We start from the raw sequence: 14,603 nt of genomic DNA on the forward strand, positions 1-14,603 counted from the left end.
ACTGCTCCCAGTGGCTCCACATTAAAAAAAAAAATAAAATCTGTGTAACTTGATTCCAGTTGCAAAATAACAATACCCCAAACACAGAACAATTCTCCTGGACAGGAGTGGAAACATGACAGGAAAACACACAAACCCCGGCACAGCTCATTCTGCCAGACCCCAACCACATCGATCACATCTCCCTGCTGTTAAAATTAAGGAGCTTTGTCCACACCTAGGGAAAAAAAAAAGAAACCAAAAACCCAGCACGTGCACTGCAGCTGGTTTGATAATTCTCAGCCATTTCCCTGATAATTAGAGGTTTTAGATGCTCTAACAAGGAGAGCACCGGTTCCACCCATGGGGCAAAGTTCAGGAGGAGAAGCTGGAGGGAAGTAAACAAAAAAAAAGTAAAGTGAATTAAAATTCAGCTGCTCGTCATCTCCCTGGGAACACCCAAGTACACAAGACAACAGCTTCCTTTAATTAAAAAAAGACTCATCTCAATCTGTTTTCCAGAGTCTTTTCTTTTTCTTCTTTTTAGGAAGGGCATTTGAAATTTTTGATAGCTTTGGACAGCAGCTGTGAATTTCTATCTGTTCCCACACCTTCAGTAATTCACGGTTAAGAAGGGCAAAACAGGGTCATAAGAACCCAAATTCTCACCTCTGCTTTTGGAATAAACAGATCCACTGCTCTTGGAGGAGGGAGTGGAAGGAAAAGGGAGTCAAACATCCACCTGCTCTTCCCAACACTGTCACGACCCCAAAGGGTATCCCAGCGAACCCAGCTTGTCCACCATTCTAAACCTGAATTTCACTGATGGTTTTTAAGCTGGATTTAGCTCAGCAAGCTGCCCAGCTGTGTTTCAGCAGCCAGGGAGAATTATTTATTTTAAATATTCTTCACTTGTCTCCTGGCTTTTTTTTGGGTTTTTTTTGTTGCCCACTCCAGGAGCATTCCCGGGGTTGCCTGATTTCTGAAAATACCCAGTGCCAGGGAAGAATCAGCTCAGGCAGTGAGGGCTGGGGGCACAGGGATGTGCCCAAACAGATGGCAGGACAGAGCCCAGGTCAGCTGCTGAGCTCCCCAGCGTGGAACACAAAGCTTTGTGCAAGAGAGGCAGAGAGAAAAACTGTGGCAGAAAGAGCTCCAATGTCACTGTTGGACACGAGGTAGAAGTGTGGATTCACAGCATGCACCAGAACAAGTTCCTAGGAAAAGGGGGTTTTATTCTCTGAACCTTTCAGCTTTTATAGGGTCTTATGCTAGAGGGTTAACATGAATGGTCAAAGGAACATCACCTCTTGTCCCATTGGTGGGACAAGAGAAAAACACACCTTCTACAGTTATACAGAACTGTTCTGAGAAAGTGAGGTGGTTACAAATGTTGTCCTTGAGCACGAGATCTCCCAAGAAACTTTCCCTTGGGAACAGATCAGCCACTGACAGGCTGTAATCCTCTCAGGCTCAGAGGAAATCGGCTCCACGCTCGAGTGTCCCCAGCACAGGTGTGGCTCCTGCCCACGGCCTGAGTAAAACACTCAGGGCTAAACTGAGAACAGAAAGGATCCCAGACAGGGATCACTCATCCTGCTGGGAGCAGGGACACCACGGGGACAGTGACACTGACACCAGCACAGACCCTGGCAAGTCCAAGGCTTCCGAATTTCCCCTGGGTAAAAGTTCATCCATTCCCCAGGAAGGATTCATTTCTTCACTGGGGCTGTTTATTAAAACACAAACGCCCCAGTAATGGAAATAAAATGAGCTGGAAACCTTCCTGCCACATCTCCAGGAAAGGCAGCACATTTCCTCCCACCCTGCCATCCCTTAGGAGGTCCCACAAAACACAGCCCCCCCTCACTCGAGGATTCCCAGGATACAACATGGGGATGCACTAATTAGAGATATCATTGAATAACAAGATTTGGGTTGGAAGGGATTTAAAAATCATCCCATAGGCTGGGACACGTTCTGTGAGCCCAGGCTGCTCCAAGCACATCCAACCTGGCCTTGAAGCGCCTCCAAACTTTAAACTTTGACTCATTCCTTTAACTCCTGAAGCTCCCAAACCAACCCCTCCTGGGCTGGGGGAAAAAAGGAGGCACAACTTCCCAGCTTCCCACTGAAAGCACCAACCCTGCAGTATCAAATTGTGGCAAAGGAAAGATAAAACACTAAAAAAATCCCTTTACAGCATCTTCAGTGTCCACTCCACAAGAGGCTGCAGCAAAACTCTTCATTAGTCACGGCTGGCAAACTTGAAAGGAACCAATGAGTAATGCAACACTATAAAAACATAACAACTTCAATAACAGGAGAACCAAACCCCAGCTCGAAACCTCCACCTAAACAAAGCTACAGAACCAAGGAGGGCACGAGCCAAGGTAATACAGCCCAGAAATTCCATCTGCACAAGTGCATTTGGAGCATTCCAGCCATCCAGAGCAGCTTGGAAATGGTGGGATTGTAGCCCTGGCATATGCACTAATACACGGAGACAGCCATCATCTCCCTGTCTTGGCAATCCCTGCCAGGAATTGCCACTCCAGGAAGGAGCAGGTGAGGGGTAGTGGCTCCATCAAGCATATGTGACAGCTCTAAAAGCTGCATTTATGCAAGCAAATGGAGCAGAGCAGCTGCACTGCATTAACACCAGTGCCTGCAAATGGGACTCGGATATTTTTGTGACTGGATTTCTGCTCAAGGAGAAAAGTGCTCAGAGTTCTGCGCTCAGAGCAGCATTTCCAGCTCCTGGAGCATCGTCCCGTGCTAATCTGCCACATTCCAGCAGCACAGACTTGTCCATGCTCCACAGGCAGAGAAAAATGAGGGGTGAGAGCGTCCCTCACCCAAAAAACCCAGCCTGGAGAGGAGAACAACTCCAACCATTGTAATTCTCAGCAGGACAGACCCTGCAGGGAACTAAAAACACAAAAACTCCCTCCATGACCTCAGCCAAGGGCTATAAGGAAGGATTTGATCATTCAATTCAGTATTTGATCATTCAATTCAGTGAATTGATCATTCAACTGAGGATTTCTGACCTGTTGCTCAAAGTCCCTGGCAAGAGAAGCTCCACCTTCCCAGGCTGATGGAAAATGAGTTCCTTGTGGCCCTCAAGACAAGGTAAAAGCTGCACATTGCCAAAAACTGAATGGACAAAACAACCCTAACATATATTTTACCACCACACATTTCTTGAGCCATTTTCCTATTCCTGAAGGCCACCTGTGGATAGAAACTTGGGCAATCCTTTCAACTCCACAACAGCTGCAATAAACCTCACAGGATTTTCCTCTTGATGCCATGATATTCCCAGAGACCAGAGAGCCATGGAGTAAACGCTGATATAATATGATAATTGACTTGGTCTCCAAAGGATAAGCATGTCAAGATCCTAAAAATCATTTTTTTTCCTTACCAATGCAATAAAGATGTGATTGAAAATGTCGTGTTCTGGGTCTATGAGCAATATTCTCGTAACTCATCATCTAAAACAAATTGTTCTTTCATTTGTACAAGTTAGAGGAGATTCCCAGTCAGACAAGCTGAAGGCAGGAGCTTAAACAGATTCTGCATGGCAGAAGGAATATTAATTTCCCTCCCCCCCCACTGCATAAATGCTAAATCAGTTTCTCACCCAGGGTTAATTAATCTTTCCAAAGGTGCTCCAGTCCACCAAACACACACCAGGAAGAGCCTTCCCACCGGGAAAGCCCCACCACAGATCTTAGAGCTCTGCTGCAGGAAGGAATAATTGAATATGCAGAAGTGCACAGCGAGCCTCATTCTTCAGAGGGGAAACTCAATTACTCCGGGCACGCTGGATCACGGGGTGGATGCGGGAGAGGAGCCTCGTTTGGTGCTGGGATCGCTGGGATGTGCTGCCAGCCCATGGCTGGGTTACAGGAGGACTCAGAGGACTCAAGGATCCTGCGCTGTGTCCAACCCTCACCTTGGTGTGTCCTCATGGGAACCTCCCACACCTGAGCACTCCCTGCTGGGAGCCCGAGCAGCTTCCCTGGACCACAAAAAGGCTCCGAGGAGTCTCCAGTGGAAGGATTGCACGAGTCCTGTCACCAGCACGACTCAGCCTCGATTACCTGATTACAGAGCCATTTACATAACAGACACCATTAGCACAGAAAGCTCTCGGCTTCTCCTTCCCCACCTCTATTCCCATAAAACACCATTCACTCCCATAATTGAACCTCCAGCAACAAAAGGCCTCTAATGAACAGAGCAATTGCTGGGGGAGCTCAGACCCTAAATCCAGGCAGACAACAGCTCCTGGACCGAGTTCAAACACATCACCCTGCTTAAATTCTTGTCTAGGGCCACTTTAAAACCCTGAAGTATTAAAGCATTAAAGATACTTGGGAGAGAACAAGGATGGTGTGCAGGCTGAGCTGGCTCCAAAGAGGAGGAGATGATGCTAATTATCCAGCTGGTAAAATGGAATCACTGGGGGGAAGAAATGAACAGCCCAGCCGGCTCCTGGTGCAAGAGCAGCTCTGTTTAACCAGGGGTAGGGCACCAGCCCGAGAAGAGCAGAATTACATCAGGGTGGTGACAGGCAATCAATGAACACTCAATTAACACTTACATTATTACTAACTTAAGCAAAACACGGTTTTGCAAATGGTAATCTCCCCCTTGTACTGATACAGCTCTAATTTAATTTTCTTCAGCGCACCTGCATCAAGCATGGGGAGAAAAAGAACGAGGAGCCACCCTCTGAAAGGGAATATCCTTCAGTTCTGCAAAGAGCTGAGTCAAAGTGGGATGGAGCCAGGCTGTGGAATTCCCAGCTGGAATCACTTCCCATGTGGAAAAGGGGAGGCAGCACTGGCTAAACCTCCCCATCCCAATCCCTGGCAAAGCTGGGTTTGTTTCCAGCTCCATTTTCTTGCTTCTGCTCCTTCCCCACTCTGCAGCTTTAAGGTTGGTGAGGTAAGAGGTGACAGTGACCTTCCAGAGCAGCCCCGTGCCCTAATTAACATGCCAGCCACCCACCGAAGCAGAGATTCCCCTTAATCTCCCTCCCTGGGTCTGCTGAGCACCTCGCGGGAGGCGCAGGAGGGGATCTGTGGCTGCAGCATCCCCTGTGCCTGTGCAGGAGGCTCGGGATGCTGGTGAATCCCACGGGACAGCAGGAGGAAAGCAGAACCCTTCAGACACCCTGAACACTTCCAAACAGGCCTGTTCCAGTCTTAAAGCAGTGGGAAAAGGGGATTTTTTAACTGGGTAAGCCCCACACACGGGCTCAGCTGTCAGCAACCCAATCCCTTCCGCACTACAGCCCAAAGCCCTGCTGGATTTTACATCCCTGCTCTCCCCCACATCAGGAAAAAAAAAATAAAAATTCATAACATAACTGAAAGATTTGAAGGGCAATAATGACCATTTTGAAAATCTTGTTTGAGTTGTGACTGACTCATGCTGAGCTTTTCCCACTCCAAACCTGCAGTTGACCTAAAAGAACGCTGGCAAGATGTATCATTTCAATTTAAAGAACAGCAAATGTACCAAGTCCTGGGTAATTTGCTCCTGTGCTTAAATATAAAGCTGTGCAAAAATAAAACATGGCTTTTTCTTGTCTGGATTTATCCAGCTTGAGCACCCAGCCACAGAACCATGGCCTTCCTTCCCAACCTTTGCCTAGCACAGGTCTCTTCCCCTGCTTAACTACTCCTGGACAATAATCAAATCACTCCCTTCAGTGACAAGAAGATTGGGCTTCAGCCTCTTTCTCTCTCCAGCCTGTTTTACAGCCCTCACATCATCCCCGTGGCTCTCCCCTTATCTCCCTCCAGTTTGCCAACATCATTTTTAAGGTATAGATACCAGGGCTGCACACAATGCTCTTCCTGCTTGTATTCATTATTTCTCTGCTTAGACAGCCCGAGATAGCATTAGCACTCCTGAGGATTCACAGCACAGCACAAGACCAGCCAGTTATTGATAAGATAATGAAATTAAGCTCCTGCTTCTCACCTTGATGTGGCGGCTCCCGGGGGTTCCTCTCGCCAAGTGTGGGTTTTACTCCCCGCTCTCGTTAGTGTGGATTAGTAAATTATCACAGGGGCTGCCTGTGCACTCAGCCTTTCCCTCTGGAAACCGAGGGAACTGGCTAAACCCCACACCCTCACATCCATCCATGCGGGAACATGCAAAACCTCGGCTCAGAGGTGCTGCACACACCCCAAAATCCAGTGGTTGCTCTCAGAATTCCAGGCTGGAAGAGGGGAGTCACTACCCACAGGTCCCTGTGGCTTTGTGCTGCTGCAGCACAGCCCCATCCTGGGAGCCAAAAGAGCTCCAGCATCCCAATCTCAGCACTGCCAGGACATCCCTGCTCCTGCCAGGATCAAACCTATGGCACCAGGACCCCAGCGTTCCCACCACAGCATCTCCCATGTCACGGCACCTCGTCCAGCCCAGCTCATGCCAGACCCTCCTTCCCAAGCCATGTTCCCACTTCCCTGACTCCCCCGGGATTTTGGGAGCCGGGAAAGCCCCTGGCCCCGCTCCCCCCAGCCTCCAGGTGCATTTTGGGCAGCGCTGCCAGCACGTTGCAGGCTCGCAGATGCCAGATGGAAACTGCAAACTCATCCAGGATCCGCACCCAGGGGCTTGCTCCCAGCATCTTCCCCTCTTCCCTGCCCCCAGACCCACCAGTTGGGAGTTCATCTGTCTGGATTTTCTCACCCACAGTCAGAAGGAAGGGAAAAAAAAAATTGTCATAGAAAATGTGCGAGCACTGACATCTTAAGACAAAAAAAGATGCAGATTTCTCAACTGTTCACAGCACATTATGGAAATACATTCTCAGGGACTATTAAATATGGGATTATTGACTAGATGAGCAGCAGCTCAATGGACTGGCTTGCAAATATGTCTTTAGACAATTCTTAAAATGCAGATTAATTATCTAACAGACAAGATTTTTTTTTTTTTTCATACAGACTTCCTAATGATCTGTTGCATAAACAAACATCCAGACAGTTTTGTTTGCACTTGTGGTGACTGCGATGTTCTTCAATAACTAAATAGTGACTGAGGAGACTTAAATCTTATTTAACACTCAGCAGGAGCACCACAAAAGGCACGTCAGTCCAAATCACTGAAAGCCACATCTCCTGGGAGACCCTTGGGAGGTCCAGCTGCCAAAAGACCCCGATTCCCAAACACCAAACTCCTGATATTCCAAGGAGCATTACATTCTTTCCATGTTTATGCCATTAAAACAACTGCAACGAGGTCCACCATTTAACCCCCCACGCCCTTTGGAAATGAGCAAGGCACTTTGGACTACAGAGAGTTTTTCCAGTGTTCTGCAGATTCAGGAAAATATCCCTGCTGCCCCATCCATGCTGGAATTCCATTTGAAAGAACCAGGTTGAAGTTGGGGGAACCATTGCACTGAGCTCTGCCATAACCTGCAGGTTCCTTCTAACCTGTTAAACCAGGATTTAAAAACCCCATCTCGATTTTCATTTTGTCAGGGATGTAATGACACGGAGTGGTCATTTCCTCACTGAAGGTAATTAAGTTGTTATTTCTCAGCTGCTGCTTGCAGCCCCTTCCATCTCTCGGTGCCTTCTGTGCTGGGCTCAAATGCTGTTGGGTATCAAACCCACCGCAAAGCAAGTGTGAAACATTATTATTCCAGCTTCACACCCACTTTCCCTCGGCGTGAACAATAATGCGAAGTGCGAGACAGTGATGAATGGGACCTGGAGAGGACCAGATGCTCGGTGAGCATCAGCACAGGCTCTGCCCCAAACCCATCTCGGGCTAAAAGAGATGTGATAACCAGAGCTGCACACACACCCTCAGTCAGGGGGTGCTGCAGGAAACGGCAAATACCAGAGAGAAAACAAGAAAACAGCGAGGGCAAACAGCGAGTGTGGGCAGAGGGACAGATTCTTTGATTAACCTCTTTTTTGGGGGTGGAAAAAAAGCAGTTTTGGCACAGGTAAGAGTTGGCAGATCTGCAGTGGATGCAATGAGCTGAGTTTGCAGCCCCTGGCTCAGCCACCTCACCCAAAGCAAGGCACGTTTCGAGCGGCTCTCTCAGACACAATTTGCTGCTTCATCAAACCCTGCAAAGGGAAAGCTGCCCGTGAATCCCAGCAGCAGTGACAAGGAGCCCCGTGTCTCTGAGCAGGGACAGAGAGCCATCAAACAAACCCTCGGCATCAAAACGCCATCAAAAAACATCAACTCCTGCCGCTGAACCAAAAACTCCGTGGTTTGCAGCAGAAAGTTTACACGGAGGTCAAGGCTGAACAAAGGGTTTTCAGGAATCCATCCCCTCCTGAGGGGCCAGAGGTGATCTCTGTTATCAGACTCGGCTGTAGGGAGGTGCAGAGGCAAGGAAAGCTGATTTTCTGCTGAAGCTGCTGAGGTGCGAGGTTCATCACCCGAAACTGCTCCAGCCAGAGCCAGGCAAGGACCCAGGGATGCTCCCAGGGGGATCTGGTGCCACACAGCTCAGGGAGAGCTGTTCCCCACAGGTTGTTCTCCTCCTCCCCTACACACTCGTCCTAACAGTCCTCAAAAAGGTGAAAAAACTGCTTTTTAAAAATAGCAAACTCTTTAAGGAGCCGAGCACATGGCTGAGTGGGTGGGAAATTAGCGTTATTATCATTAGCACATTGCTCTCGCAGGGTCTGAGACCTCAGGTGACTTGTTTGTGCCCTGAAGGGATTTTTGCAGACTCATTATAAACCCTGGCAAAGAGGGGTTTGTAAGGTCACTGGAGAATTTCCATTAAGTGGAGCCTGGCTGGGGATTGCCAGCATGATCTATGTCTCCCATTTATGCATATGCAGGGAGGCCAAGAGGAAGCTCCTTTGCTTTATTTCCACATCATTGTGCTGATGCTGAGCTCACCAAATAAACAAACTGAAAAGCCAGTGGGGAAGCAGGGGGGAGGAACAGGAAAAAAATAATAAAAAAAAAATTACAAAATGCTGTGCCTGGCTGTCTCCCTCATGAAGGATGCAAATAAATTCTGCAGACTTTGAAGGCAGGAGACCTCAGCAGAGATGAAAATCCCCCGGTGCTGGATGGCTCAGCAGGTGAGGCGCTGTGTGGGTATTTTGTTACAGAGCTGCTCACATGCAGCGGGTACAAGGAATAAATATTGTTGTTGGGATGAGAGCTGGCTCAGGGAGGTGCAGTCCAGCAGAAACAGAACCCTCTGGGCTCTGCAATCCCCCTCCCAGCACCGAGACACCACGGACTCTTCAAAGGCTGCGCTTCAAACACAGAACATCCCCAGGGCTCCGGGATGGAGGCACCACAAACCTGGGGGAAATCAGCCCTGGAGATGGACGGCTTATCTCAGCTCCTCCATCCCTGAGTCACCATCTACCCCCTCGGGAAAGCCAGGGCATGGCCCCACCAGGAGCTCAGGGCTCTGCAAAGTTCCCCTTGACTGATTCCAAGGCAGCAAATCCAGTGGGATGCTGGCACAGTCCAGACACCCAGAGCCCCTGCTCCAGCAGCAGCAAAACCCTGAGCTGGGAGGCTTTGGGAAGAGCAGAATTCACTGCAGAGCCCTCTCTGAGCCACACAGAGATGGAGAGAGCCCCGTTTGCCCCAGCAGAGCATCTCCTGGGGCTCACCAGCACCTGCAGCTCATCCACACAGCCCTGGGACCTCCTCAGCTGCACACAAACCACACCAACTCTTCGTGTCCCTGCACATTCTCCTGCTAGAATCCCACAGAATCACCCAGGATTTGTTACTGGGGAAGGATTCACTCAGGTTTCCCCTTTTTTTCACATGCTCAAATCGGAGTTACACCAACTGCTGCTGCAGTGGCCGAACCGCCGCACGCTCCAACCCCGCAGCTTTCCCTCTTCATTCTTGCAAAAGCAACCCCTTCCTGTTAGCATGTTCACTCTGCCTAACCCAGCTCTGATCCATTTCCACCTCCAAATCATTAAAGATAATAAATAAGCCCAGCCTCAGTGTGAGGAACCCTCACATAATCACATATCTACGCTCCCATCAGCACTCGGCCATTACACTTCTATTTTCTGCAGCTTAACTAGGAAAGCCAGCACTGAACTCTGCCCCTTATCCCACAGCTATTTATTGCCCACATTCTGCTATTTATTTCCTAAAATAGTCTCTTTTGGGTGGATTTAATGAAATATCCAAATAAATTAGGCCCATTGGAAGAAGTTGAACTCTTATTTCCTCAGCCTTAGGAAGGACGGCTTCCCTACTGAGCAGCCATCCTCTGCATATAAACTGTGGTGATTTGACCCCCAGGGATAGACCATCCAAGTATTGAAGGGATAATTAGGCACTCCCAGCGGGCACAGAAGAAAAAACTCACTTGCCTGATATCCCAGCTCTCCCTCAGGTTTGGTTTCTGTACAGGCAGAGAGCGGCAAAAATTCCTGCAGCATCCATCAGCTCCCTCTGCCCGCTGGGGTTCCTGCCTTGGAAATGGCCAGGGAGGAGAACAGAACAAAGAAAGAGGTGTCCTCCCCTTTATGTTTACACCTGTTTCACCTCAGATCTACTGATTTGCAACACCTTGGGTCTGCTCCCCACTCTGGAACAGTCCAATAGCTGCTGATTCCCCTCAGGTGGCCACTGCCAGCTCTGTCCTGCCCAGCAGCCACCCCCTGTCACCAGCATGGAAATTATCCTGGTTTATGTCCCTGTCCATGGAATGAGATGGGCTTTAAGCTCCCTTCCAACCCAAACCATTCTGGGGCTCTCCAATCTGCTCCTCACCACATTTTCCTCTTCCTTCATCACCACCAAGTCCCACGTCCATTAACAAACCAAATTTTCCAGAGGCACCGGGACAAAGAGAAGAATCCCTGTGTGTTACCACCACAGTCTGTCCTTGCCAGCTCCATCCCATAAATGAAGTTATGATGGGAATCCTTAAAACCGCTCCATTACCTCCTCACAGGTTTTACACCTTCTTTTATCTCTCCAAGTCCCCCATTTTTCCTGTCAGGAAAGCCAGGACAGCATTAGTGGCTGTCCTGAGGTGCCAAAGTGGAGTTTGCAGCCTCCTGTGCACAGGCACAGCTCCAGCAATCCCACAATCTCCTTTCTGGGCAATTTTTTCCTCATGGAGCTGCTGATACCCCACTGATTCCTCCCTCAGGTCTAAGCAACACCCTCCAAGCTGTTCTCATCCTGCTCAGCCACAATTTCACTGTTCCTCCTGTTCACACACAGCAAAGGTGCCTTGTTTTAACAGATTCGTTGTCTTTTATGCGCTGCCTTAGAAACCTCTTGCCCCAGAACAAAAACCATTTCTGAGGAGGCTTGCAAAACTTCTGTCTTGCCTTCTGCCTTCCTAGAAGCATGAAAAATAAATAAAATCTGACCCCAGCAAGAGCTGCCCCTGAAGATCTCTCCCCCAAGTCAGTGAAAATCAATATCCACACCTCAGGAACATCAGCAAGCCTTTAAAAAGGGCAAGACATCAACTGTCTGCACATGCTGAATGCTGAGCAAAGCCAGAATAAAGCTTAAATTGCCTTCAAAAAAATGAAGTTTCTTGGAGGAGAGCGTTCTCCTCTGCCTGTCTGACCATAAGGATGTATCTGCTTCTCCTCTCCCCTGCTTTTCCTCCTTCCTCTGCTGGCTCCAAAGTCTTTTCCTTCCACCCACCCAGCCATCACCCAGTGAAAACAGCTTCTCCTCCAGCCAAGCCTTTCCTCTGGCCCTGTTTCACATGGAAAACCAACAGGTTCCTCCAGGAGCAGCAGGAATCTGATCCCACATGGAACACAGAGGTCCCACATCACAGCCAGGCACTTTCCCACCAGAATTTCCCATGCAATCAGCCAGGATTTAGCTGAGGATCCCCCTGGATGAGTTGGAAGTTCACTCTCTGCTTTTCCATCGAGCAGAGACATCAGTGTGAGCACACTCACACACACACAGAGGAGATGAAATTTCCTGGCACAGTGAAGCTTTCAGGATAGTCTGGAGGCAGCACTGCCCCTACCTCACCTGGCTGCTCCTTTGATGAGCTCTCAGAAGCCCAGGTCCCTCAAATCCTGCTCCAATCACCCCCAGATTGCTGAGTGCTCCTTGGCACCGAGGTATCCAGACCTTTGCCAGCCCAGATGACTCCTTGGCTGATTTTCCTTGCACAGCTTGCAAAAGAAACCTCCAGCAAGAAACCTGCAGCGGCAGCATCTCTGTGCCTCTCAAAACTGGAGGCAGCTACTCCAAATCAGCCATCTAGAACCAATCTTTTCAAGATTTTGGGATAAAGCCCTTCATTTTGGGGTTCACCTTCCTCAGGCAGCCTGTTCTCACCACACATGAGCCAGATCACAAAGGGTCTAAGAGAAATGGGCATTTAAAGGAAATTTTTAAAAAAAGAGGATTCTCCTTTCCTGCTCTGCCACTCTCTGCTCAGCACAGCCCATCAGCAGCTCCCTCTTCCCCAAAATTCCAGATGTCTCTTCCCAGGGTGTTAATTCCTGCCAGGTGCAGGGGAAAGCACCACCTGCGAACCACAGAGAGCCACACAGCAACTTTCCCAACTTCTGTCTCTGCTCATCAGGCCCAGCCCTGAAATGGAAACCGAGAGGGGAAGGTTCTGCCTCTCACCATCGATTTCTCCACGCAGATGGTTCCCTTCAGATCCCCAGCTTCAGACACATCAATACTGAAGCAGGCTCGCATGGAGACACTTTAAACACGCCTTGGCGCCGTGGGAGCCTCACTGCGGATGGTTTCTCCCCCTCTGTGAAACAAGACTCGAGCAGAGCACGGCAGGGAAGCCCCAGCACGGCCGCATCCCCCTCCTACCTGCGAGCACGCCCGGCTGAGCACCCAGGAGCTGGCGGCAGAGGCAGCTGCCGGTCCTGTCAGCTCCTCAGCCGAGCCAGAGACTCCTGGGGCATGCTCCTGGCTCTCTCCGATGCCGTAGACTCCCGACTCGCTGCCCAGAGAGGCGGGGAGGGCTCTGCTCCCGCTGCCTGCAGCGCTCACATCCAGCCGGGATGTGGCTGCTGAGCCGCTGCCCGGAGGAAAGGCTGCCTTGCCTCGCCGACACAAAGGGGCTGGCTCCTCTTGGGGGGCTCTGCCGTGCTGTGGGGGCTGCTGGAGCCCCGGCAGAGCGGCCGGGATGCGGCGGCAGAGCGAGCTGGGCTGTCCCTGAGCATCCCTCGCTTGTGGCCGGTCCCCGGGGAGGCGCTGGGTGCTCCGACCAGCAGCACCTCCCCACGGAGGACACGAGTGTGGCGACAAAGCCAGAGCCACGGGGGTTCAATTAACTCCCCCAGGGCCACAACCGCGGGCTCTCAATCCTATAAATTCAAAGAATCCAGCCCGATGGATGGCGAGAGCCGGGCAGCGCTCGCAGCATCTCGCACCTACGCAGAGCCCCGGCCCGAGCCGCAGCTAAACCGGAGTTTGGGCATAAATCAGCCGGGATAAAGTTGGGCCTAGGAAGAGGTTTCTGCGTGGAGTTTTCCCCGCACACCGCCCGGGCTCGGCGCTGCCGGTTCATCAGGGGAGTGTGTCAGCATCAGCCCCGCACGTCTGCGCACACAACGAGCACCTCAGCGATCCTAACGCCGATCGCTCCCGGCACAACTCCGCACAAACGCCTTCCGGAACAACGAGCCTTTTCTTCCCATCCAAAGCCTGAGCCAAATACGAGTTTAAAGAGCGTTTTCCTCGCCGCCTCCGAGCGTGGCACGCCGGCAGCGAGCGCAGCATCCCCCGAGCCCGCGGGGAGCATCCCTTCCCTCCGCACGCTCCCGCAACCCGGAGCCGCTCCCCGCCGATCCGCACGAGTTGGAGCCACCCCGAGTGCCCCCCTCCCCTCGCTCCGTGAACTTCAGCTCTGCTGAGAAGCCCGAGCGTGGCATTTTTCAACTCTCTGTGCGCTAAAACACCGCAAAGGGCTGCTCCCAAAGTCCTTCAGCGAGTGCGGGAGACGGTCGGGGGGCACCGGCTGCGTACGGGGAGGGCTGGATGTGACCGGGGAAGGCTGGATGTGACCGGGAAAGGCTGGATGTGGCCGGGGAGGGGGGGACTGAGTGCCAGCCAGGGGCACCGCCAGCCGCCGGCAGCCAGCGAGCGGCGGCGGCTGCGGCTCCGGGCGCTCCCGGCCCCGCGGCTCGGCAGCAGAGCTCGGCGGCTGTGCCGAGCATCCCGCGGGGGTCCCGGGGGAGCCGTGCCCGCCCCCCGCCCCAGCCGCCATCCCCCCTTGCACCCCGCATCCCCCCATGGCTGCCCGCGGCTCCTACCTGGGCTGGGCTCTGCCCGCGGAGCTCCGGCCCCGCTCCGGCTCCGGCGGCCGCGGGCCCCCGGCGGCGGGCGGGGAAACTGCAGGGGGCGGGCGGCGGAGGGGCCCCCCCGCGGGCAGGGCCGGGATGGAGAGAGCGGGGGTGCGGGACAGAGAGCGATGGAGGGATGCGGGGAGAGCAGGGGTGTGGAATGGATCAGGGGATGCAGGGAGAGCAGGAGGCTAAGGATGGAAAGAGGACCAGGCAGGATGGAGGGGTGCAGGGAAAACAGGACACGAAGGATGGAGGGATGCAGAGAGGACAGGGCACGAAGCTGTAAGGTTTGGGATGGATCTCAGGGAAAGGTTC

At 51.6% G+C, this 14,603-nt stretch overlaps 1 protein-coding gene across 1 annotated transcript in view; it reads right to left on the reverse strand.

Annotated features, from left to right (window-relative positions):
• Positions 1–14,278, reverse strand: part of GRIK4 (glutamate ionotropic receptor kainate type subunit 4) — a 171,013-nt gene extending 156,735 nt beyond the window's left edge. The window contains exon 1 of the mRNA XM_014257316.2: positions 14,256–14,278. The gene's annotated coding sequence lies outside the window, so the exon portion shown is untranslated. The remainder of the gene's footprint in view (positions 1–14,255) is intronic.
• Between the last annotated feature and the right edge of the window lie 325 nt (positions 14,279–14,603).

The sequence above is a fragment of the Pseudopodoces humilis genome, chromosome 25 (genome assembly GCF_049639895.1).
Source record: "Pseudopodoces humilis isolate 2021_Gansu_Grassland_sample_001 chromosome 25, ASM4963989v1, whole genome shotgun sequence".
NCBI lineage: Eukaryota > Metazoa > Chordata > Aves > Passeriformes > Paridae > Pseudopodoces > Pseudopodoces humilis.